This window comes from Euprymna scolopes, chromosome 21, assembly GCF_053919585.1.
Source record: "Euprymna scolopes isolate OS-2025 chromosome 21, ASM5391958v1, whole genome shotgun sequence".
Lineage (NCBI taxonomy): Eukaryota > Metazoa > Mollusca > Cephalopoda > Sepiida > Sepiolidae > Euprymna > Euprymna scolopes.
The window spans coordinates 30156951-30182109 of record NC_136502.1 but is presented as its reverse complement, the minus strand read 5'-3'; the positions used below and the strand labels follow the sequence as shown (position 1 = coordinate 30182109).

At 32.7% G+C, this 25159-nt stretch overlaps 1 protein-coding gene across 2 annotated transcripts in view; it reads right to left on the bottom strand.

Moving 5' to 3' along the window:
* Positions 1 to 25159, bottom strand: part of LOC145242083 (uncharacterized) — a 38487-nt gene that overhangs the window by 11860 nt on the left and 1468 nt on the right. The window lies entirely within an intron of this gene.

Genomic DNA, 25159 nt, shown 5'->3' with positions numbered 1-25159 from the left:
CAGCACCTCCAACTTCACGACAAGTCACCCAGTTTAGTTATTTCCTCGAAAACAGTTATCCCCACTTAAAAAATAATAAGATTTCTAAGTTAAATTGCCAAGGAAAGAATTAGTATTCAGCAAGCAGTCAATCCACAATTGCCCTTGTTAAGGTAACATTATATAGGACAGAAGGTCAATATATTTTGCTATAAGAGGGCCAAACAGATTGACAGGAAACCTCTTGCAGCAATCAAAGTGAAAAGAATGAAGGAACAGATACACAGACTGTTTGATATATTTTCTTGTAGCTGTAAACTTTTTGTCTTGAGATGTGATGACTTTGCAGTAAAGTGCAAGACAGAAAATTGTCAAACAAGGCACATAATCTGCATTTGTCCTAACAAGGAGGTAAAATTCTATAAATTCACCTGCAATTATGTTCCTTTTTGTGAAAAATAAAATAATATATTGGTATTCATTACGTAATCTGGCTCTATTATTAAACATGCAAATTTTCCAATTTTCAGGTTCCACTAGAAGAACTGCCATTTACAGCAATCTTTAAATCAATTGATGGAACAACAAAAAGCCTAACAACATTTACTGTTCCTTTGGGGAAACTTTGAATCATTAATAATCAAGATTTGCCTCAATTCTAAAAAATTTGTGTCCCTCCCGATCATCAGGAAATAACTAAACTGGGTGACTTGTCATGAAGTTGGAGGTGCTGTTTCATCCAAATGACCAGCAGAAGAAACAAATAATTTAAGTGTGAAGACCAGAAGCTACTTTTTGAGTATGCTGTTGGCATTTCTTGTGGAGAAGTTAACTTAGAAAATTGGGCCTTTGAATCAAGGAAGATGGTTAACATAAGCCACAAGATTAATGTGTTTATGGACTAGAGTTGTCTATCCTCAAACACTGTGATAAATTAAACATTTTGGTCAAATTTATCATCCAAATGTATGCAGTTAGTTGGTTTGAGATCAAAACCAACAATATTTTTTTAAACCAACAACAGTATATTTTAATATGATTTGTATATGGGCAAGAAGCAAGACATAGACACATTATTATAAAGTCATCGTGCCAGCAAATTAGACCTTCATTTTCCTTGAAAGGAAATTATACAAAAAAATTTAGTTCTATTATAACAGTTTATATTATTGCCTCTAATAAAAAATTAAAATACATAGTTTTATAACTTGTATCAAGTTGTTATATTGTGTAATACATCTCCACATATCTTTTTGAATTGTGAAATTTAAGACTTAGTTGCTAATAAGCATTTTTTACAATTTTTGTTTAATCAATGTAGTAAAAGTTGATATTTTGCTAGTTGTGATTCATAATTAAAATTATGATTCATGTATTTATTTTCCTTTCAACGTATTTCATATAAATATATCAATTTTAATTGAATATTTTATAAAATTAGTGAAATTTCAAAGTCAATGTTGTGAAAAATGCTGTGAAAATGAAGGATTTCTCAGCATTTTTCTACACAAATTTTAAAATTAAATGCTCAATTTTCTGTTCAAAATGGGAATCTAATTTTTGGTGTCTGTACTTATAACATAAAATCCCAACTATCATCACCAGTGCCATGTTGATTTTCTGAATAAAGTTGCAAATCGACCTGCCCTACTGGAAAGTATAGAGAGATGTGTGCAAAAGAGTAGACTTGGATGATATGGCCACATTGAAAGAATAGATTAGAGCTTTTGAGTTAGTAGATATAAAACAGTTTAGACCCGATGTTGCCCCCATTAAATGAGGGTCAATGAATGTTCCATAATTCCAATACTTATTGTCATTGAAATTGGTGAAATTGCATATTTTTCAATCAAATCGATTAATTGCAGCTCTAGTCGGGTACTCACAGCAATGCACCGGGAGGAAGCTTCATATGCCTCTCTGTGATGACTAGTGCTATGACAACAGCATATTCTTATTGTTTTGACTCTTGAGTATATATCCGACACAGTTAATCAACCGAGAACCACATCACTCTATATAAAAGCATATAAGATATCAACAGATACACACTCGAGAGTCAAAACAACAAAAAGAATATGCTGTTGTCATAGCTCTATCAATAAGGTCCTGGATATGACCTTAAACTATATCCAATGGTGAGGCCCAGCTTGCGAGCTTTGGGGAGTGTGGAGCCACCCTTTAATTGCCATTGCTCCCAGGTCCACTCTGACCCAGAGTGGTAGTATGGTAGAATCCAATTTTAGCGTTACAAAAAAGGAAAATCCCCACCTCCAAGGGCAGGTCACTCTCGAAGAAAAGGAAATTGACCAATCAGATTAAAGGATGACTTTATGAAGAAGGAGAGAAGCGAACATTTTTATTTTTTAATTTACATGATGGCGATAATTTAAACAAAATGATCGACTTCGATATTTTGTTCTACGCTTACAATGGTTAGTTTTTTAAACAAAAAATACTATTTAGCACAAAATAATTCGTTTGGGAATAATGCCCATCCTCAAATAATTCTCTGGAATTTGTAATGCTAAAATTGGATTCTACCTGGTAGTACCTGTTAAGGTCCCAACTATGGGTTAAATAGAAACCAACTTGAAAAGAACAAATATATTCGATTAAAAATTTTTCTTCAAAATAACTGGATTTGGCATTAAATAACCTGAAAAGGGTTGATATGTCATAAAACAAAAACAAAAAGTCTTTTGAACGCTGTTGTTATTAAAACTTAAATTCTTTTCTACAGTTTGCATTTTGGAGACGGAAGTGTTTTTTTGAGATAAGTGACTTCTATATTAATCATTCTTTTTATTTTTAGATTAAAATATTAATAACTACATTTTATTTCAGTATTTAATTTATGTATTTCTGTTTTATTAAATCCTAGCTTTTTTTCTCGTTCATAAATGTTATCTACCAAGTTGATTGCAAAAATAGATTAGGTAATTGTATTCATTTTTAGTTCGTGAGAGGGGAATCTATCACCATACTTTCCCTTAAACACGTCCGTTGGACTTTTATTAAGTATAATACTTAATAACTTTTTTTTTTTTAATGGAGAGTAGAAAACGCATTGTGGATGCGTTATCGGCAGCTCCCGTTACTCTCGCTTCTCCTTATTTGTCCCTCAGTCCTCATTTTTTAATGAGTGATTTTTCTGACGAACAGTTGGCAGAGATGGCGGAAATTTTCTGTTTCTATGTCTATCCTTGTAGCCATGTCACTAGTAAGGGTGCTGGAGGTAAACGTTTTATCTGGACTGACGTTATCCACCTGATAGTCAGGGGCCCGAACCTTGGATTAACCACTAAGGAGGCTGTCCTATCAGCAGGTGCAAAGTACTGGGGCTGCTGTATTGCCATTTGGTGAATGGATTCTGGACCATGCAGTAGCTTCTGGTGGGGCCTCTCAATGCCATATTAGTGGATAATTGTTATGGCTTTACCTTATCATGTTCTAAAAAAAAAAAAAAAAAAAAAAAAAATTCTTCGTTTCTTTTTCTCTCTTACTTTCCCCTCTCTGTCCTGCGCTAAGTAAATCTGACGACCTAGTCCACAAATTCCAAAATTCCATCATGATAAGTTTCAAGAAAAAATACACAATTATACCCGGTTCTCCAACTTCCAACGTAGACCCCTACTACCATGTCTCCTTCTCCAATATTAGGGGTCTACGTTTTAACCTTCCAGAGGTTGAAACCCAATTACAGGAGACTAAACCAGACCTTTTATTTTTAAGCGAAACTGGCATTGGACAGGCTATTTCCCGAGAAGAGTTCGCAATTAAAGGATACTCTAACTTAACTTCTAAATCTGACCCCCAAGATCGTCATGGGCATGGAATATGTGTCTATATTAAAGATAGCTTTCCATGTGGTAGGGACATCTCCAGATAAGATCCTAACTTACCCTATATGTGCTTCTGGGTTGCATTAGCTCACACTACTGCATTTATATTTACTCTCTATCGCCCCCACAACAGCGGAGTTACTATCTTTAAAAGCATATCTGAGAAAATTGACCAAGTCCTATCTACTTATCCTTCAGCTAACATTCACGTATTTGGAGACTTCAATGTTCACAACGTCGAATGGTTGACCCACTCAAACAAGACCGATGATGAGGAGGAGGTTCTGTCATGATTTCTCCATTGCTTATGACCTCACTCAGATTGTTCACGAACCCACCCGTGTGCCCGACAATGACGGCCAGTATGCGAGTCTACTAGACCTTTTTCTCACAACTTGCCCTGAACTATGTTCAATTTCTGTTCTGTCTCCTCTTGGATCTTCCGACCACTCTGTTGTATCAATTAAGATAAAAATGAAATGTAATAAGTCCCCAAACGTACCTCTCCATCGTACAGTATATCGATACACTATGGCTGACTGGGATAGCTTCCATACATTTATATTGGATCTACCTTTGCGTTCCATGTTTAAAAAGAATGTGTCCTCTATAGTATCAGACCTGACGGAATAGTTAATTGTAGGTATAGACCGTTCCATACCCTCGAAAAAGTTTCAGCAAAAACCTAACAGCCAGCCATGGTTCTCTCCAGACTGTGCTGCTGCCATTGCGCACAGAAATCACTTTTTCTGCTGCTTCCAATGTAATAGATGTATGGAAACTAAAACCACTTTCAGGACTGCCAGCAACCATTGTAAGAAAGTAATAAAGAATGCAAGAGAGTTGTATGCTCAATCCGTTAAGTCCAAAGTAGCTGAGCAGCGGCTTGGTTCCCACAAGTTTTGTTCAAAAAGCAAACAGAATCCTGAACAGAAGTGTGTGCTCTATCCCAACTATCATCAATGGACCTGAGGTAATCTCGTCAGCATCAGACAAAGCCAAACTCTTTGCCAAGAATTTTGCAGCTAATTTTTCCTTTGCGACCAAGGCCGCCAACCCCCAATATTTCCTCCTGTATCAGAAAACACGCTATGTGATATACATATATCTGTACGTGATGTTGCCAAGCTAATCAAAAGCCTTCATTCCAGTAAAGCAACTGGCACTGACGGTATTCCAATTATAGTGCTCAAAAAACTTCTACCAGAACTAGTGCCCATACTTACAAAACTGTTTAAACGTTGTCTTAAGGAGAATAGCTTCCCATCACCCTGGAAAATTTCATCAGTATGCCCTGTATTTAAGAATTCAGGTGATCGCTCATCCCCCTCTCAGTACAGGCCAATAAGTCTCCTGTGCGTCATGAGTAAGTTGCTGGAATCTGTGTTAAATAGAGAAGTAATCAACCATCTCAGCAAAAATAACCTTCTTAGTAACACACAATATGGTTTCCGTTCTGCTAGATCTACAGCAGATGTGCTTACAGTTATATCTCATAGGATTAATGAATCTCTCAACGGAGGCAACCTTTCTAGGGCAATTGCTCTTGACATATCAAAGGCCTTTGATAGGGTATGGCATAAAGGTTTCCTTCACAAGATCTCTAGCTATGGTATAGCTGGAAACGTCTTCTCAATTATTAAATCATTTCTTTCTGATAGGTTCACAAGAGTAGTAGTTGAGGGGCAAAAATCAGAAGCTCACAGTATTAATGCTGGAGTCCCTCAGGGGTCCATCCTGGGCCCAACTCTCTTCCTGATCTATATTAATGATCTTCCAAATCACATCCTTACATCATTTGTAGACATTTATGCTGATGACACTACCATTTATGGTAGCACATCTAAGACAGTAAACGACCAAGTTCTCTCTGATTCTCTCTCCTCTTTTCTTGAGCATGTGATACAATGGGGAAAGGAGTGGCTGGTTACTTTTAATGCATCTAAAACCAAGCTTTTATCTTTACATCATCAACATTCTGATCCACATCTGGCATCAATTGAAATGAATGGCTCTCGTCTTCAGGAGGCCTCAAGTTTTGACAAGCTTCTGGGCTTAACCATTATTCCTGATCATAAATGGAGCACGTACATCAAATCTGTTGCCAAGGCCGCTGAAAAAATGGTGGGATTTTTCTATCAATCCAGTAGATATCTCACTGCTGATGCAATTCTCTATCTATATAAGAGCCAGGTACGTCCAAGGATGGAGTACTGTTGCCACATCTGGGCAGGAGCTGCTAGAAAGGATTTGTCCTGCCTTGATAGAGTTCAAAATAGACTTTGTAGCCTCGTAGGAGATGTTCTTTTCTCTTCCCTGCAACCTCTATCTCACAGAAGAAATGTTGCGAGTTTGTCTTTAATGTATCATTATTTTCATGGAAAGTGTTTGACTGAGCTTCAGTTTATGGTCCCCCCCTAGCCAAACTTTCACAAGAAACACCCGTCTAGCTGAAAACATTATCAATAATTTTCCCCACTCTATCTGTGCCTAAACCTTAACGTAGATTCCATGAACAAAGCTTCTTTCTTAGAACTGCATGCCTGTGGAATTGTCTTCCGTTTTCCTGCTTTCCGGCTGACTACAATATGGTTGTCTTCAAGTCTAACGTAAATAAGTTCTTGATGAGCCTTTCCATATAAATTAACAGATTTACCGAATTTTCATTAGTAATGATTACTATATTGTCCAATTTCTACTGTACACTCTTTAACTCTTATCCTTGAGTGGCCTCTTGGCCTTGATAATGTGGTGATGCCTGTGTAAAAAAACAAAAAACAAAAAAAACAACCAACCCAGTAATGACATTTCACAATACATTGTAATCTACACTGCACTGTAGAGAACCTACTGTTGATTTTATAAAATTATTTCATATAATGGCTTGAATTAAAGATTAAAATGCAAAAATCAAGTACTATGCTTCAATTATGCTCGAAACAGAAACATTTATTTCGAGCACGTTCCTGTCAAGAACCAGCTGTTGATTTTATATGCTGGGCCCTTCTGCTTGTGCAATGATCAAACTTTTCAAATGCACTTGTGATGTTAAGGTGTATAAGGGTGTTAACCTTGGTCAAAATCAGATTGTTCCTTCTTTTAATCAGATTTTTTCTATTATCGATTTTCAATACTTATCGGAGGCATTCTGACACAAAACGTATCTGAACACTCTCAGACACCAAGTACATTTGTGTGAAATTAAAAAAAAAAAATCAACCCACTCGTTTCAGTCTTTTAAAATCTCTAAATATTAAGCTATAGAATTGTTGCTTTTTTCTTTTAAATTACATTTTCACCCCAACCAATGCACAGTGCTACTTTGATATAGGGGGCTATACTTTCGGGGATATAAGTAAAAAGTTGAGCAGCAAAATATCTGTTCACATTACACTTGAACTTCTGTATGTCAGTACAGTTGGGAAAACAGAAACCAGGAAAGGAGTTCCAGAATCTAGCAGTTCTGAGGAAGAAACTATTGTAATAGTAGTCTTTCTTACACCTAGGGATCTCTGTGTAGGGGTGGGATTTTGCTGATTGTTGGATTTTTCAGGGGTATTTATGTCGAGCGGGTAATAGGGCTTGTAGTTCGTTGGAGCATCCACCATTAAAATACTAGTAGAACAGGCAGAGCGATACAACATTTTGTTGATAGGACAGAGGTTGAAGCTTGAACAACAGTTCAGGACCATTTATTTTAATTTTATTATAAACACCCATGTAATATATACAAACATAAAATACACCTGCTGTAGGCTGATCTAACAGATTATAGTTTTACTAGTAGTTTAATATCAATATTTCGCATTCTATTGTTAATATCAGCAATGGAAAATTAAGTTTTAAGCAAAAAAAAATTAAAAGAATTCTTTTTAGCATTGGAAAATAGGTACATCCCCCCCCCCAATTTTGATAGCAATTCTAATTTCCTATCAATATTAACACTATATAATTTATAAAAAAAACTCATTATGTCTGAATGTTTGCCTGTCTCCATTTTTTCAAAGTGCATCTCCTCCGAGATGCAAGGTCACAGAGTTGTATGAGGCTGGTCAATTTTATAGACAGTTGTTTTATGTATATATATATATATATATATATATATATATATATATATATATATATATATATATATACTTCAGAATAGTGTAATGTAACAGATCTACTGATATGGAAATCCAGTGATTATTGGTCTTACAAAATACTATTGGAAGTAATATTTTATAAAGACAATCCCAGCTAAAAAAAAATTGCTCAATATACTAGATAGAGCAAATAAATCATAAATTAGCAATTTAAATTCTATGACGCGAAATGGTTAAGTTTCAAATCTAGATTTTTTATAAAAACCAAGATGAAGAATACATTTTAAAAAGTATATTTCCTTAACCTATATGCTTTCGATGTCTACTTATCTCCTCAGAGGAGAAAATATTAGCAAATATTATAACGGTTTATACCTAATTTGCTAAATCCAATAAACATAGAAAATCAAAATTTAAAGTTTTTAAAACAGAGTAAGGGAAACTATATATTTGTTCACAGTGAAAAGGATGTTTATTGTATTTAGCAAATTAGGTATAAACCATTATAATATTTGCTAAAATTTTCTCCTCTGAGGAGATGGGTAGACACCGAAAACCTATAGGTTAAGGAGATATACTTTTTGAATTGTATTTTTTGTCTTGCATTTTATAAAAATTCTAGATTTGAAACTTAACCATTTCACATCATAGAATTTAAATGACTAATTTATGATTTATATATATATATATATATGTGTGTGTAAAAGTGACCTTGTCTGTCTGCCTCCTTTTCTGTGTGAGAAACAGTCTCTACCAAACTATTCGGTGAACTTTGTATTTACAGATTTGAAGTTTGATATATAGGGAATTTTGATCTGTGGAACAAATTCAATTTGTTTTAGCCGGTAAAAATAGCTGCTAAGGGGTCAAAATTTAAAAAATATTGAAACTGGGTAGGTTTAAATCTACTTCAAGTTCACTTGTATGCATGTGTAAATATACGGTCGGTTTGTTTTTAACTATTTCACATCCATCTAACTCAAACGGTTACGACTAAGAGTGGAACACTAAATGTTTTAGTTTTGATTCTAGCTGAGTGCACCCAAGTCATATTTTTTACTTTTGAAATCACTACTATATATTTAGTACAGTATTTAGTCAATAGAGAATTGGCTATTATAAACAGGAAATCTATATATATTAAAATATATTTAAGCACATTTCACAACCTAGCAGCAACGGGTGGCCTCCTAATATATGAGATGCCTTCTTTTTTGTACATGCATTTAAAATTGTCATAGACTCTTGAAAATTCAGTATGTTATTACTATACATACGAGATGACTGATCAACTTTTATGATTTCAGGTTCAAATGAACAGTTACAGAAAGAAACTGGAATACACCCTGATTGTCAGAAAAAAATGATTCAAAAATGCAATCTGAACATGAGGACACTTTAGAAGAATGATAGGCAATAAAATTCTGTTTTAAACTTGGAAAAAATGACACAGAAACATATGGAATGCTTTAGACTGCTTTTGGACTATCTTGCATAAATCGAGCAGTTTCTGAGTGGCATAAAAGATTCAAGGAAGACACAGAGTCTGTGAGGGATGATGAGAGGTATGGGAGGAGTAAGGAAGTCAGAACACCAAAGTTGATTGGTCAAATAAAGAATTTCATGGATAAGGACGGTCTTATGTCTATAGAGACAAAGTTTGATGTCAGTGTGGGAACTGTACACACAATTATTCGCGAGCTGTACAACATTTGCATGAATGCACCAGTCCACAACTCCATCCTTGTCACAAACTATTTGACCAAGAGGGATATCAGGACAGTTCCTCATCCTCCCTGTAGTCCAAACCTTGCTCCCTGTGACTTTTGGCTATCTCCTAAGCTCAAGGAAAACCTTAGAGGCTGTCGTTATGAGACAGCATAGTACAGCACAATCACACTGACACACCGGTTCTCACCAGATCACCGAAGTTAAGCAATGTTGAGCCTGGCCAGTACTAGATGAGTGACGATTTGGAAAGATGAGGCGCTGTATGTACCGCAAGGTAAAATACCAGGTTGAGAAACTGGCGCAGTCTATCTTTCTCTCGAGGGTAGATGGGCCTCTCTTAAGCTGTGGTTGGCAACCCATCTAGTGATGGCGTTATGATAAAAAATACCCTTGATAGCCCTGGTGAAGCATCAAGTATTCAGCTATGGACAAGATTTGAATTACACTATAAACTCGTGTAGTGAGTTCAATCTCAGCTGCGGCCACAGGTTACGTTTTTTTACATTATGAGACACTTGAGAAGATGAAAGAGTCATTGACACACTCATACAAGAGGACTTCCATGGAGCCTTCTAGAAGTTGTTGGAATGGTACAAGTACATTGCAGCCGGAGGAGATTACTTCGAAGGGGACTAGAGTTTCATATGTGTACTATTAATAAAAGAGCTCATATGAACAAAGTCTGGAAACTTATTGAAGCGACCTCATACATATGTTCCCTTCTCTGGTTCATGAGCTGTTTCAATGCTGGTAGTAGCATATTCTTCCAGTAGACATTGACAGACTGATGCTCTGATACTAAAGGTTGCTATTGTGGTTCGACAGACTATCCTCCCCTGAGGGGACCACGATAGGTACACAGAATAAGTATGGGAATAGTGGAACCTCAGATGTTCCAAGTTGGGGAATATGTAGAGCAGTCACCGTATTAAATCCCCGCTTCAAACATTATGGCAAATCTCAAAACTGCATTCGAATTAGTAAACTTAAAATAAAATGGACATTGTAATAATGTTCAGATGTGAATATGTAAAGATAGCATTAGTATGGTAAATCTCTATTATAAGGTTAAAAATTAGGTAGAGTATGACCTCTGACCTTTTTTAGACGCACCTTTTCAAACTTGGCTGTCGAACTGAAGAACCTGTACTGAATTTGGAACTGAATAAAATTATAGTTAAATCCTTATGATAGGTGATAACTAAGAATAATACAATACTTAACACTTTTATTTAATCATGGCAGACAGAATGGGAACAATATATCCCCTTGAATTAAAAGGATTCTATTGAAAATTCCATACTGGTTTCAAGTCCGACAAAGATCTCGTCAGCTTGAAAATGTACATCAGAAAAAGGTCAGAGGTTACATTAGTGAAAACATTGTGAATATAACGACTAGCATAGCATCTGTTTTGATGCCGTTATATTTTTTAGCAAATAAATAATTCAAAGTGTATCATCTGTTTTGATACTGTACTTAATCTTGTGTCCTTGGTTAGTGAAGGAGAAATCTTTCTAGAGTCTTCCAATCCAGAGTGCCTTTTTTTTTTTTTTTTTTTTTTGCTGTTTCTCATTAAAAGCTGACCTTGTGTCAAACTCTGAGGACACAAGTAAATCAGAATGTGCCTAATATAAATAGTGAAATTGATGCATCTTTTTGAATGTGAGAACCTTCTAATCAAGCTTTCTAGATCTTTCTTGTCTTCTGCTATTTGGTGTCTCCAAATAAAATAGAACTAAATTTTGTGTGTCTCTATTCCTTGGTCACATAAAATGCTAAGAGATTAAAGTTTGGCAGTTAAGTGCAAGACATCAACTTTCTCCACACAAAGTAATCTCCCTTGACCTGACGGCGAGCAGTTTATGTTTAAATTGCCATGATGTTATATGACTAACTGGTGAATTGAAAAAGAACAAATAAAGAATTGACCAATTTATAATATTAAACACTACTGCAGCGTTAAAAAATATCACAAAACATGACGTCATTTCAAACATCGGTCGCTGATTTAATCATTTTTTTCCTCAAGATAATTGGAAGGCTTTTCCAATGCTGTCTGGAGTTGTGGCAATCTTACAGGAAGAAATAAGGGTACTTTTTTTACTTTAACTGCAACTAAACATTCATCGTTAACTTGACGACTATTGTAGGTTTCTGAGTATGCTCAAAATGAACATCATTCAAATTTTGAGCAGCCAAGTACTTTTCTGGATATTAAGACCTTTATTATCTAATACAAACCCTTATGTTTTCACTGGCGGCCATGCTTTTTTCCAACAGAACAAGTACTAATGCACATGCTTATTACAAACACTTCCCTTCATCATGTTAAGAATGGCGACGGCCACTGACATTCATTAAGATTGGGGAAAAAAATAATATTTAGAAAACTACTTGTCCCTGAAAATTTGAAATGTGATATTCGTTTTCCGCATACCCAGAAACCTATAAAAGTCGTCAATTTAAACGTGAGTGTTGAGTCGCCGTTAAAGTAAAAATTTACCAAAATAAGTTTAGCATTTAACTGGATAAAAAAGATGAAAGGTTTGCACTTTTGAAAATGTGTATTCCTTATCTTTACCAATATATCGTTGTCTAAGGACTCTACTTAGGGGGTTTAAGATAGACCCTCAAAACCATATACATAGGGTATTGCAGTGTCTCTATCCATGCTGACATCCATAAAAAGGAAATATGTTTTACTTCAGTTTTTTCTTGAAAAATTTAGAAATTAAAAAAATAAAATGTTAACAAGAGGTTCAGAGTTTAGAACAGGAGTGCAGAAGAAGAGGCACTAATTCTTGAGAAATGTTGGGCATGCCTGGCAAGGTGAAGGGTAAAAAGTAAATTTATCAAAAAATTACTTCAATTAATGTTAACCCTTTCAATGCTGAGTAAATCATTGGGGATTGGGGGATATCCAAAAATATACACAATAATATTTAAAAAAAAAAAAAAAAAAAAAAAAGTAAAAAATGTAATATGATATTATTAGTTGGGAGATAGAAGACAGGGTTCCTTATTTAATCCCGGCAATACCAGGTTATCCTGCTAGCAAGAAATGTTGAATAAATGCTGAAAATTTCTTTAAAATTGAATAGTTCTGCTTTTTACTGATTAAAAAATAATTAAAACATGGGTTTGTTTACAAGAGTTCCACCCCTATTATAAATGGGAGGAGGGCGGTTTCCTTATAAGGTACAGGGTGGGTACTAGTAGAGAAATATCATTAATGTCCCTAGCCTGATGGCAAGAGAGGTAGAGGTGTTATTGGTGGGTGGCATTAATGAAGTAGCAGTATGAATGAAATTACAAGCAGCTGGAAAGGAGAGGGGTGAGGAATAAAGATACTATAAAGAAACCAAGCTATGTGGGGTGGGGCTCTATTACTACTAATGAGGAAGGGAGGTGGGCATCGGGATTGAACAAAAGTTAGGTGGTGTGGCAGTGGGTGGGGGTTAAATTGCCTCTTACCCTGAATTGCCACCCTCCAACACATAAATATGAGGGAAATCCCCATGGCAGATGGGAATTTTCAATAATAACAACAATACTAATATATAAAAGTTATCAATGAAAGCTGTTACATGAGGAGAGAAAAATAGAAATACTATTCAAGCAAATTTGTTTTTTATCAATGAAAATTTAACAGTTGTAATTAAAACTGTTTTCTCAAAAATACTACAAATTCTCGAAAAATTTAAAAAAAAAAAAAAATATTAAGAATTATCTATGTATTTATATATCATTAAGTATGTGTATATGTTTATATGTATGTATCAACCGATTATGGAGTTTGGAATGCAGATGGTGGGTGTAAGAGTGGATAATGTGAGTTTTATTTAGTTTTATTCAAAAAGAGGGAAGAAGGAGTGGAAAACTTTAACGAAAAAATTCAGAAATTTTTGAATTTTGCGAAATTTTTATCATATGTATTGGATATCGATAAATAAATATTTGCCAAATTTAAGTTTATTTGGGTCATTTTGGAAATTTTTAGGGGATTTTAGAAGAGCACAATATCGGCACAACCTCACAGATTAAAATCCAAAGATTTTAGATTCACATTAAATTAGACCCATAGCAATTAAGCACAAATAAAACAAAATTTCCCTGAATTTTGATTTTATAGAACAGAAATCTGTTGTTGCCAGTGAGTAATCACTTGTAATATTTGTTATAACTCTTGAGTGAGAAAATAATGTAGCAGCATGTTGGATGACTACACATGCAACCGTATTCCAATCATATTTCTTCAAATCGCTCTTGATTATCTAATGAATTCTGTGATTAAAACACGATTACATGCATATATATAGTTCGAAAGGAGAAATATATATATATATATATATATATATATATATATATATATATATATATTTCTCCTTTCAAACTATATTTTTAAAATAAGACTTCACATGCCTCTTGACATAATATCTTTTAATTCCATACATTGGATTTTACTCCCTTTCTCCAATACAAGATTCGTCTACACTAACTTTTCAGCACTTCTTCACCCCGGATATTTTTTTTAAAGAGATTCCAAAGGATTTACTAGTCGCCACACCTATTATGAACTTTTGCAAGAAAAATTATTGCTGTTGAGTATTCTTTTTCATTTTTTCTATAAACTTTTTTCTTTCAAAAAACTTTCTTTTTTTTTCGGCAGTTTTCAAAAATGAGCTAACCAGCGAAAATAGGTATTTATCTATACATACTTTTTGCAAACATTTTTTCCTCTGAGGAGAAGAGCCTATCTTTGAAACTCCATGGAATAAGGAATCTTTCACCATTACTTTGTATTCCTTGTTTTGAATAAAATATCATAAATCCTATTCTACAATATCTAATGTTAGCTGGATTCTTTACTTTAGACAACTACACCACAGTAACTGACAAATTTCATTCTGCCAAGTCAATTTATATTTTTATGCCTTCTATCATGTTCATTGTATTTTCATTAGTTTCTTAAAGGAATATTTATTCCAGCAAGGAATACTGTTACAATGGGGGTATTTTTTACTGATGACTGAAACAACTGCTTAGATCATTAAGAAAGAAAAAAAAAAAAAAATCGACATTTCTCAGTTCTTCTCTTTCACATAAACAATTAAATTTGTTAAGATCGAATATTAACTCATACTTTTCTTAATATTTCTACCATATCATGGCATAACAGGCGATACATTATTTTACTTCTGAAAACATTTATGATGATGTCTTCGTTTTACAAATAAAGAACTTAATCTGGCTTGAAAGATAGTTAAAATAGAGACCACTTTTTCGTTAATGACCATCAATAGCTATTACTTCTATTATCTTTCATTAAAAGAAAATTACATAACCCACAGCTTATTACAGCTTACCATATGTATTTCTTCTATATTATAAAGGAAATACAATATTTTACTTTTGATAAACTCTTTAGAATGTTGTTGGCAGTTTACAAACAGAAAAAGCCAATCACTAGTTCAATAGTTAGAACGATTGCAACAACTTTACCTTAGACAGAATTTTTTATGGAAATCGTTTTAGCCAAGGCATGAAGTCACACACACACACACACAAAAAAAAAAAAAAAAAAAAGAAAAAGAAAGAAAAAAAAAAGAAATAAAGAGCTTACTTCAAGGTCAAAATCTAGCCTATGGTACATGTTAGATGAATACACCAGACCCAGAAAAAAACAATTCTCCCACCCTTTGTCAGTGCATTGTTCATGGAATGTGAGGACTGAAGGACAAAATAAAGGAAGCTAGAGTTATTAGGCTACCAAAAGTAAACACAAGGTCCACTTCCCTTTCTACTATTCGTAATTACAGTTACATAAAAATTTTATATAGGGTGGAACAACAAAATTATCACGCTAGAAAAGATGATATGATTTCATTTCATGAAAACCGATTTTCTTTTTTGTTGCAAACCATCTACTAATTGGTCAACTATGTACAAATCCCAATAGCAATAGGCGTCTTCTATCATCTCTGAAAGTGACACAATGTTCAACGAGCGAGATCGGAGATGTGCCGCTGTACAACTCATGCTCTCTACCGATCTAAGTTATGACAACGGGACCATTGTCAGCACACTCAAAATGCATTGCTGGATTGCCACAAATAACAGGGACTTGTGTGGTTTCAAGTGAGGGCCACATCATGCCACCTCACATCTTCGAAGTCGGCTTGAAAGTCACATCAAAGTGTATCTGGATGTGCTGAAGAATGTGGTGATCCCTGGTGCAATCAAGTAGCAGACCCTGGGTGTGGCAGCAGGATTCGGCGCTGGCCGACATCCAGAGAGACTCAGGCTTGACCTCAGAAGGAGCGCTACAACTTCGTACTCTTTCACTGGCCTCCCCTCCTCCACCAACCTGAACCTGATGGACTACTTCATTTGGTCACACATCAAAAACAGCACCAACATGACTTCACACAACATCAAAGCCTGATTGCTGAGTATTTGCCGAGCTCCCGCCGGCGCTTGTGGGAAAGGCATGCTCCCAGTTCCAAACCCATATCGAGGCAGTGATTGAGGCTAAAGGCGGCTACATTGAAAAGATGTCATCTCTACTACATAATCAAGTTTTCTGAATTGATTTTTACAATAAAAGTTTTAAAATAAAACTGTAGTGTTGTTTTCTTTAGGGCGACACTTTTATTGTTCAACCCTGTATTATTTGGATTCGTTGGACCATTGTTCTTATCTTGAATCCTGAAGAAGTTAGGTTACATGGATCAAAACATTGTGAAAATCACTCAAGATGAGAACAGTAGTTCAATGAATCCAAATAATACGAATAATAATCCTCATCTCGAAAATTTTATTGCGCCATTAATTAAATTACAACACTGTGCTCTAATAATTCAATTAAAATATCAAATTGGTATTAAAAAACAAATTAATATTTAGGAGAATAAAGAAGCTTATTTTAAATACAAAACACCTTACACAGGTACAAAGAATACAGCTTATTTTTGTTTGTTCATTTTCAAATAAAAAAAATATTACCAATAAATTATTAATATAATTTCTTGGATGCAATTCAATTTAAATTTATAAATTTTGATTACGATCCGATCAATTTCAATTTAATGTCAGATCAATTTTAATTTAATAAGAATAATATTTACTAAATAAAGTGTGAGATTAATATATATATATATATATATATATATATATATATATAGAGAGAGAGAGAGAGAGAGAGAGAGAGAGAGAGAGAGATAAAAAAAATTATAGACAAGACAAAATGAAATATATATTGGTATATATTGATTTATTTGTCAACTCAATATAAGAAACATCAAAGGGAATAAGGGTTATTAAGATTTCTTTCCTAATCTAACCATAGGCTAGTTATTAGCGGGCAGCATTAACCCTAGGAGGGTTAAACCGGCTTCCCCTGAAGGAGGAAGTAGCTAGGGAATATCAAATTCACAATCAGTCACTTGTATATCCTGATTAGAGGAGATAACATTCCATTTTTGCAGTTTTTGCAGGAAAATGTCGATATTTTCCTATATACAGTGCCTGGTATTTTCAAATGATCACTCATCTGATACTGAGCAAGCTCAAGGTTGCTCAACTTCAGTGGTTTAACGAGTACCAGTATGTCAATGTGATTATATCGTATTTAGGTTAGGCGTCATATTCTTCATACATGTAACATAGCTCCTTCCTCCTCTTCTGATGAGAAGCATTAGACTTTGAAATGTCAAGGCATAAAGAACATTCATAAATCCTATTCGCTTTGATGTTTCCAATATTGAACTGACAAATAAATCAATATATATTTTATTTTGTCTATGATTTTCTTTATATATTATGCTCCACCTATATGTTGAGCTTTTATGTCTTGATAAGCCTCCATTTAAAGAATTTTCAATATTTCTTTAATTTTTTTCATAGGAGTCATCATTTATCAAGGCGCAAAGGCCACTCGAGGATAAAGGTTAAAGAGTGTACAGAAATCAATGGGACAGTATTGTAGTAACCGTTAGTAGTGGAAATTTGGTAAATTGGATTACTTAAGGGGAACAGCTCATCAAGAACTTGTTTATGTTGGACTTGAACATAGCCATATTATAGTCAACTGGAAAGCAGGCAAATGGAAGAGAGTTCCACAGGTGTGCAGTTCTAAGAAAGAAGCTTTGTTCATGGAATCTACGTTTAAGTTTAAGCACAGATAAAGAGTGGGGAAAATTATTGATAGTGTTTTCAACTAGACAAGTGTTTCTCATGAAACTTTGGTGAGGGGGGACCACAGATTGGAACTCAGACAAGCACTTGCCATGAAAATAACGATAAAGCAGAGACAAACTCGCAACATCTCTTCTGTGAGAAAGAGGTTGCAGGGAAGAGAAAAGGGTATCACCTACTAGGCTACAAAGTCTATTCTGAACTCTGTCAAGGCAGGATAAAGTCTTTCTAGCAGCTCCTGCCCAGATGTGGCAACAGTACTCCATCCTTAGACGTGCCTGCCTCTTATATAAGTAGAGAATTGCATCAGCAGTGAGATATCTACCAGAACGATAGAAGGATCCCATTATTTTTCCAGAGACCTTGGCAACAGATTTGATATAAGTGTTCCATTTCAGATCAGGAGTAAAGGTCAAGCCCAGAAGCTTATCAAAACATGGAGCCTCATGAAGACTCTTTGTCATATATATTCTTATGGGAAAAATATGCTTATTCAATTATATTTCACCCTTCATTTATACCATTTATTTATGAAGTTCAATGTATGTTAAATATAACTACAGAGCATATACAAATAAATGACAAAAAATTCCAATCGTCTTACTGTTTATTTTTTTCAACATGTTAAAATGTTCAATTCTGGACAGAACCCGTTTCGTAGCAAAGAAATAATCATATAATTATGTCAATTTTTTAATATTTTCTGCCCTAACTAAGAACTTATTAACTATAAAAAGAAAAGTAAAAAAAAATTTGGGCATGATTACTTAAATTCAAAAAATCTGAAGAGTAGTTGTATTATGCTTTATGATATTTACGCCATCTTTGATTTATAAGTATAATAATTATATGAGTGTTTCTACATTACGAAACAGTGCTATCGAGAATGGAGCATTTTATCATGCTGAAAGAAATATACGGTAAAATAAACAATATCTTGGAATTTGGAATATAAACTTTTTGTCATATATATATATATATCTATATATATATATATATATATATATATATATTATATATAGTTTGAAAGGTGAGAGATAAAAGTAAATGCTTTTAAAGTGTTACTTATATCCCTCCCACATTCTACGAAAAGAAAGAAAGAAGCATTTATTTATAAAAACCTTTGCAAAGCAGGCAGGGGAGGTGAAGGGAGAAGCCATATTTATTTACCAATAAACCTTAACAAATATTTATTTGTTTTGTATTGATAATAATAAAATAAACAGACATAAAAACAGATACATAAAACCCGTCACTTTCTTATATTTCTAAACAAATAAAAAGCAAGTGTAAACACTGAATTCAAAGTTTAGATGAAGAAATTCTCGGTTCAACAAAATAACAATAAATCAGGAGACAAGTTCACGCGTGAGCGCACACTCATTTCTCACGTCTACGTAAAATAGAAATTTAATCACACATTGAATTGTTATTTTTTTTTAATTTACCATTATTTTACGTATTAAGAAAAGTGTTGTACCAAAATTTTTTTTAGATGAGGATTGATAATTTGCATTATTTGGACTACTACTTTCATCTGGGATACATCTGGAGAAGGTCAAGGTTACATTGACTAAAACGTTGTCAAAATAAAATCCAAAATGAGATTGATAATATTAATTCGAATTAATGCAATATGTAGTGGTTGTGTTTCTTGTCTATACATAACTTTGATAAACACATATTCTATTCTTTATTATTATTATTATTATTATTATTATTATTATAGTAGGGTCACCCAATGTAACCCTGGACAAAATTGTAACATATTTATATTAAATCTTATTTCTTTACTGATTTCTATCGTTTATCCTATTCTGTTCCCCCTCCCTCTTTCTCCTCTGCCTAGCTCATTCCTTTTTATAAAATCCTTGAGGAATGAGTTGGCATAAGGGACATAACTGTGATAAAAACAATCAGAGTTATTTCCCTTTAGTATATAAAATAACTGAAGGACCAATTCCATGATGAGCACTACTGGCCCGATTGACTCTCAAAGAATGATTTTTTTTTCTAAATTTTAGATATTATTCATTCCAATTAATACTAATCAGGAATATACCACCTTTGTGGATCTTTGTTTTGTAGTTTTGACTTTTAGCTGAATATACACACAGAATTTGTCCTTCCTTCATGTAGTAGATTAATGGAATATTTATTGAAATAAAAAATAAAACGGGAAAACTTTTTCTTTTCACTAAAATAATATTGGGTGTTTTTCTGGCGCTTATGTATTTTTGGTACCACGCTATTCTTAAATAGATTTTTCAAGTTAAATTTAAGCTTCACAATATATTTTATTTATTAAATTGTTAGGTGGAAGCACAAAATAGTTACAAAATACCCTGCCCTCCCCATGTTAAGAATGGCTTTCAAAATAACATTATTTCAGCGTGGTACCAAAAATATGTAAGTACCGTTTTTTTTTTGTTGTTTTTTTTAATTAGCTATCTCTTGATTTGGCATTTTTACAGACAAATTTTTCTTTCTTTTCTTTTGTCCTAGGATAGTTCATTTTGTATTTTTTTTAATTTCTCAAATATTTTAATTTTACAGCAGGGTATCACTTTTCTTTCTAAATTTAATGCAAAATAGTCACCCACTTTCTGATCATTGCCAGTTCGACCACACTGAATATGTCTTAAGAGAATTCCCTTTTTTAAGCCAATATTCTAGCCTTTCTTATATAGATTTAGTGTGAAATAATCACTCATTCCCTCACTATTTTTTAGGCTTTAAATGTTTTCCCACCTTTTCATTTTAAAAAGTTAAGGCATAGCGTAAAAGAGTATATACAAATTAGTTGGGAGCAACGAGCTGTGCTTGTTTGTCACTTTCTGTTGTATGGGTAAACTAGTGCAATCAGGGTTCATTTTGGCGTTGTTTCTCACAATGCTCTAATGTAAGGCTAAAGCCCATATATTCAGTGGACATGCAAATCACACACGCAATTGTTTTAATTTTATGTAATGAATTCACTACGTTACGGAAATTGTCAAGCTGAAAACAAAAATTAATATGACTTGCGCACTGTTCTGCATAAGTACTTTAGAATTATAGAAATAATTCTAAGAAACAAAAAAATATATAAAAAGACAAAATAAAATTTGCTTAGACTATTTGTTCCTAAATTAAGTTTCTAGAAATTGGTTGGGATCAAGTGCGTTATTTGTCTTTCGTCAATGAAGGGGAAACCCTTCTAGACTGGGCTAATCCAGAGTGTCTCTTTCTGGGGAACTGAATTTTGCTCTTGTGGGGAAGACCCCCTCCCTTTACTTAAAAATTCAACAAAAATAAGGAAATTAACCAATTTTAATGAAATTTTCAGTATTTATAAATTAATGATCACGGAATATAATGAACACATTTTTTTTTATTTAAATCTTAAAGTGGAAATGTATTCTTTCGGTTAAACAAAAAATACTTTTACTAAAGTTATGGTTTTCAGTAGTAAAAAAAAAAAAAAAAACAATGAATGCATTTATTTTTGCTTTTTTTATGAAAATAAAGCATCGTAAATTTTAACAATTAAAAAGAAAATTTAAATTTTTACAGGAACATTATGAAAATAAGCCCCTAAAGTCCGTATTAACGAATTGGATATAACTCAAAGAAAAAATACTTTCTCGAACTACCAATATTATCATTGAATTAAGCATTATTTATTTAATATTTTCACATGAAAAAATTATAATTGCAAAAAATATTTCAACTTTCTTTTAATTACAGATTTCGCATAATTTTTATATGTAAGATTCTTATATTTTCCTTGCTTGCTTGAATGTGAAACTTTTGGCATAACATAATTTTTACATAATCTTGAAAAATAAAAAAAATTAAAAATTAATTTAAAAACAGGAACATAGAAAAATAATTAAATTAAAAAATGGTAAAAATGATACTAACGTTCAGGATAGGAATGTATGCATGCACGTCTGAGGAAAAAAAGAAAACCAGCACCCCCCTACCTCCTTTTAATTACATGACGTCATTTTCAGACAGCCTTTCGACTGTCTCAGATTTGAAGCTTCCGTATAATCGATGTTTACAAAACTTCTGTTTGTTGCAATTTTTCAAAGGGCAGAATCCCTCGATTTTGGGGGCTAATTAAGCAATCTTTGGTACAAACAAAGTATTTTTTTTATTATTTAATTCAATAACTTGGGACTTTACTAATTATCTTTGAAATAGACACAGAAAACTAATATTTATCTTTCAAAGAATTTTGACAATGAATTTATTTAACTTTAAAAATTTACCTGAATTGGTTAGCTCGCCGTGAAAACATTTTTTTTTTTTTCACGTGTACAAATATATATATTTTTTTTGGGGGGGGGGATTACCTTTAGTATTTAATCTTTCAAATACAATCAAAAAGTAATCGGAAACCTACAAAAATTATGATAAATCGACTTTCAAAACTATATCCCCCTATCTTTATTCGGCCATTTTTGCCCGTACCTAGTAAATATCGAAAAACCATCTAAGATTGTAAACGAATTTAGGAAAATTCGGTAACTATGAAATAAATATCAATCGAAAATAAATTCTTGATTTTCTTTCGTTGGATCACCAAAGTCGTTAAGCAATAAGCATAGTCAGTTCTAAAAATTAAAATGGGTGACCATTTGGAAATACCAGGTGCTGTATGTGCTCCCCGCTCATCTCGACATTGTTTCTAGTCGTCCTGAACTTCTTGCTATTGGAATCAAGCAGTGCTGATTCAGAAGAGGCGTGTTTGAAGACTGCGCAACTTTTGCTTCACTATTACATGCGTAGGCACTGTTACAGGGGGTATCCACTGTCTCTAGAGACAGACGGAGGTCAGTACAGACAGTGCAATTGCACGGTGGGCTCATTTGCCCTGTCACTGTTCAAAAAAGATCGATAAAATATGGTAGCTTATTTGGGAGCTAACCACTTCAATATAGCCCATAACTTGCTTCTAAATCAGGTAAAATTGAAACACACCTTTCATTCGTTTTGGGCGTGCTCAACGCTACTTCGAAGAAATGATTCATCTCCGTATTCCGCCTTTGATAAATACACGTTGAATTAGTTTTGAGTAGTTATTAAGTGAAAGCAAAAATAAAAGTACAATAAAGTTTAAAGTTATTTAGTGTAAACATGATTCAATTTTGAATGAATTTTTCTGTTAAGATAAAGTCAGCAGATCGATTTTTAAAAATATATTGTTTTAAGCAAAAAAAAAACAGTACTTGTCATGTTGAAAATAGTAATATATTAAAAAATTACGAAAATTCATCGAGTAGCAAATTATTTATAGTTAAGAGTAATTTTTACGGAGAAATGGGGAAAATGGCATTTTCCCTGGACGGGAACACTTTGAAAATTGCGAATACAGGGGACACACTTCTCTCCCCTTTCGCCATTTTAATGGATAACGTTTTGTTTTAGCCGACGATAGACTTTTTTGTTTTTACTAAATACACAAGAGCAGTTCAGTTCTACTCGATAAATTTTCGTAATTTTTTGTTATATTACTATTTTCGATATGACAATTAAGTGCTGTTGTTTTTGCTTAAAAACTACATATTTAAAAAAAACAAAAAAAAACTGATGTATACGAGCAACAACACCGGATATAAACAGCTGGTTCTTATTTACTTGCCTCCCCACGAGTTTTTAATGTGGGGAAAAGCCAGTTTACAATAGGGGCACTCTGAATAGAGACAAAAATAATTTTTAAATTGCCTCAGTCTAGAAAGATTTCCCCTTCACTAACCGAAGACAGAAAGAAAAGAGCAGATACTACGTTTTGCTCCTGACTGAAAGACTAAATTTTAAAGTAAAAAAAAAAAAATCGAAATATTTGAAAATGAAAGTAAAACGACTCCCGGACAACGCTGATTAGATACAGCAAGAATAATAAAGACACATTTTTGGAGCGCTTTTTTCTCTCTCGCCATCAAAAGTGATAAGAAAATAAAATTCTTTCCGATATATTTTTCATCTAAAAGTTAAATTAAGCTAAATCAATCCATTAATAAACTGTTTATGAAACACAAAATAATCGCATTTAATAATAATAAAAAAAGAATAGCAAATAAACAAAAAAGAAAAAAAAATCGTTTCGTCTGTCTTTTTTGACACTATGCGATTGATTTCATAAAAACATTTTCCATTTTTTTTTAACATAAAAATTGGTTATCTGTTACAATTTAAGACAAATAATTCGTAAAATTACTTGATTACTAAAAAAAAAAAAAAAATCGTTTTTTTTTTTTGTTGTTGTTTTAAAACTTAAAAATAAATTAAATATCTTTTTCCCAAATTCTAATATAAAATAAAACAAACTGCAACCAGGGATACATTTTGTGCCACAAACAAAACAAAAAATTTTCTGCTCATAAGTTTTAGAGTTATTTACAAAAAATAATTTAACAAAAACTTGTAATTAATTGTAGAACAGAACTATTTATATAATATTTTTGTTAAAAAAAAAAAAAAAAAAAAAAAAAATTGAAAGGAAGGTGGCTTATAAATGGAGTATTTTTAAAATAAAGCGTCGACCTTCTTTCTTTCCTGGAACCATCAGTTCAATACCGAAATCAAATCAGGAAAACATTTTTTTTTAAAGGGGGGGGGGATACAATAATCATGTTATCAAATCAACACGCTTATTAACAATAACACACACACACATATATATATATATATATATATATATATATATATATATATATACACACACACACACACACAAGCCGGTGTCTATGAAATACATTTCCATTTTATAAAAAAGATTTTGAAATAGAGCGCCTTTACTGACAAGTGCGAGTTCGTGTTAATGAGCATCGCAAAACCGGCATCACGAGAAAGATTTAAAAAAATAAGTTATATTTAATAAGTTAACAAGTTATACTTTAAATTTAAAAATACATAAAATATCTTTTTTAGACTCTTCATTATTTAAATTTTTTAATCAATTAAATTTAATTAAAAAAAAAAAATTAATTTATGAAGCTAAATCTATTTAAATGAAATAAAATAAATTTAAATTAACTAAAAAAAAAAAAAAAAGAAATCAGTATGACTTTTTAAAGATGGTAAAAAGTTATTTTTTTAAATGGATGGTAAAAAAATTATTTAAAAAAATTATTTTTAAAAATTTGTTTAAAATAAAAAAAAAATATGCATCTTAAAAACGACATTTTGTAATTTTTTAAAAAGTTAAAATAAATAAATAAAAATAAAGGTTATCTTTTAAATATTAATTCAACATTAAGTAAATTAATTTTAAAAATTGAAAAAAAAAAACATTTTACATATATAAATTTAATTAAATAAAAGCAATTT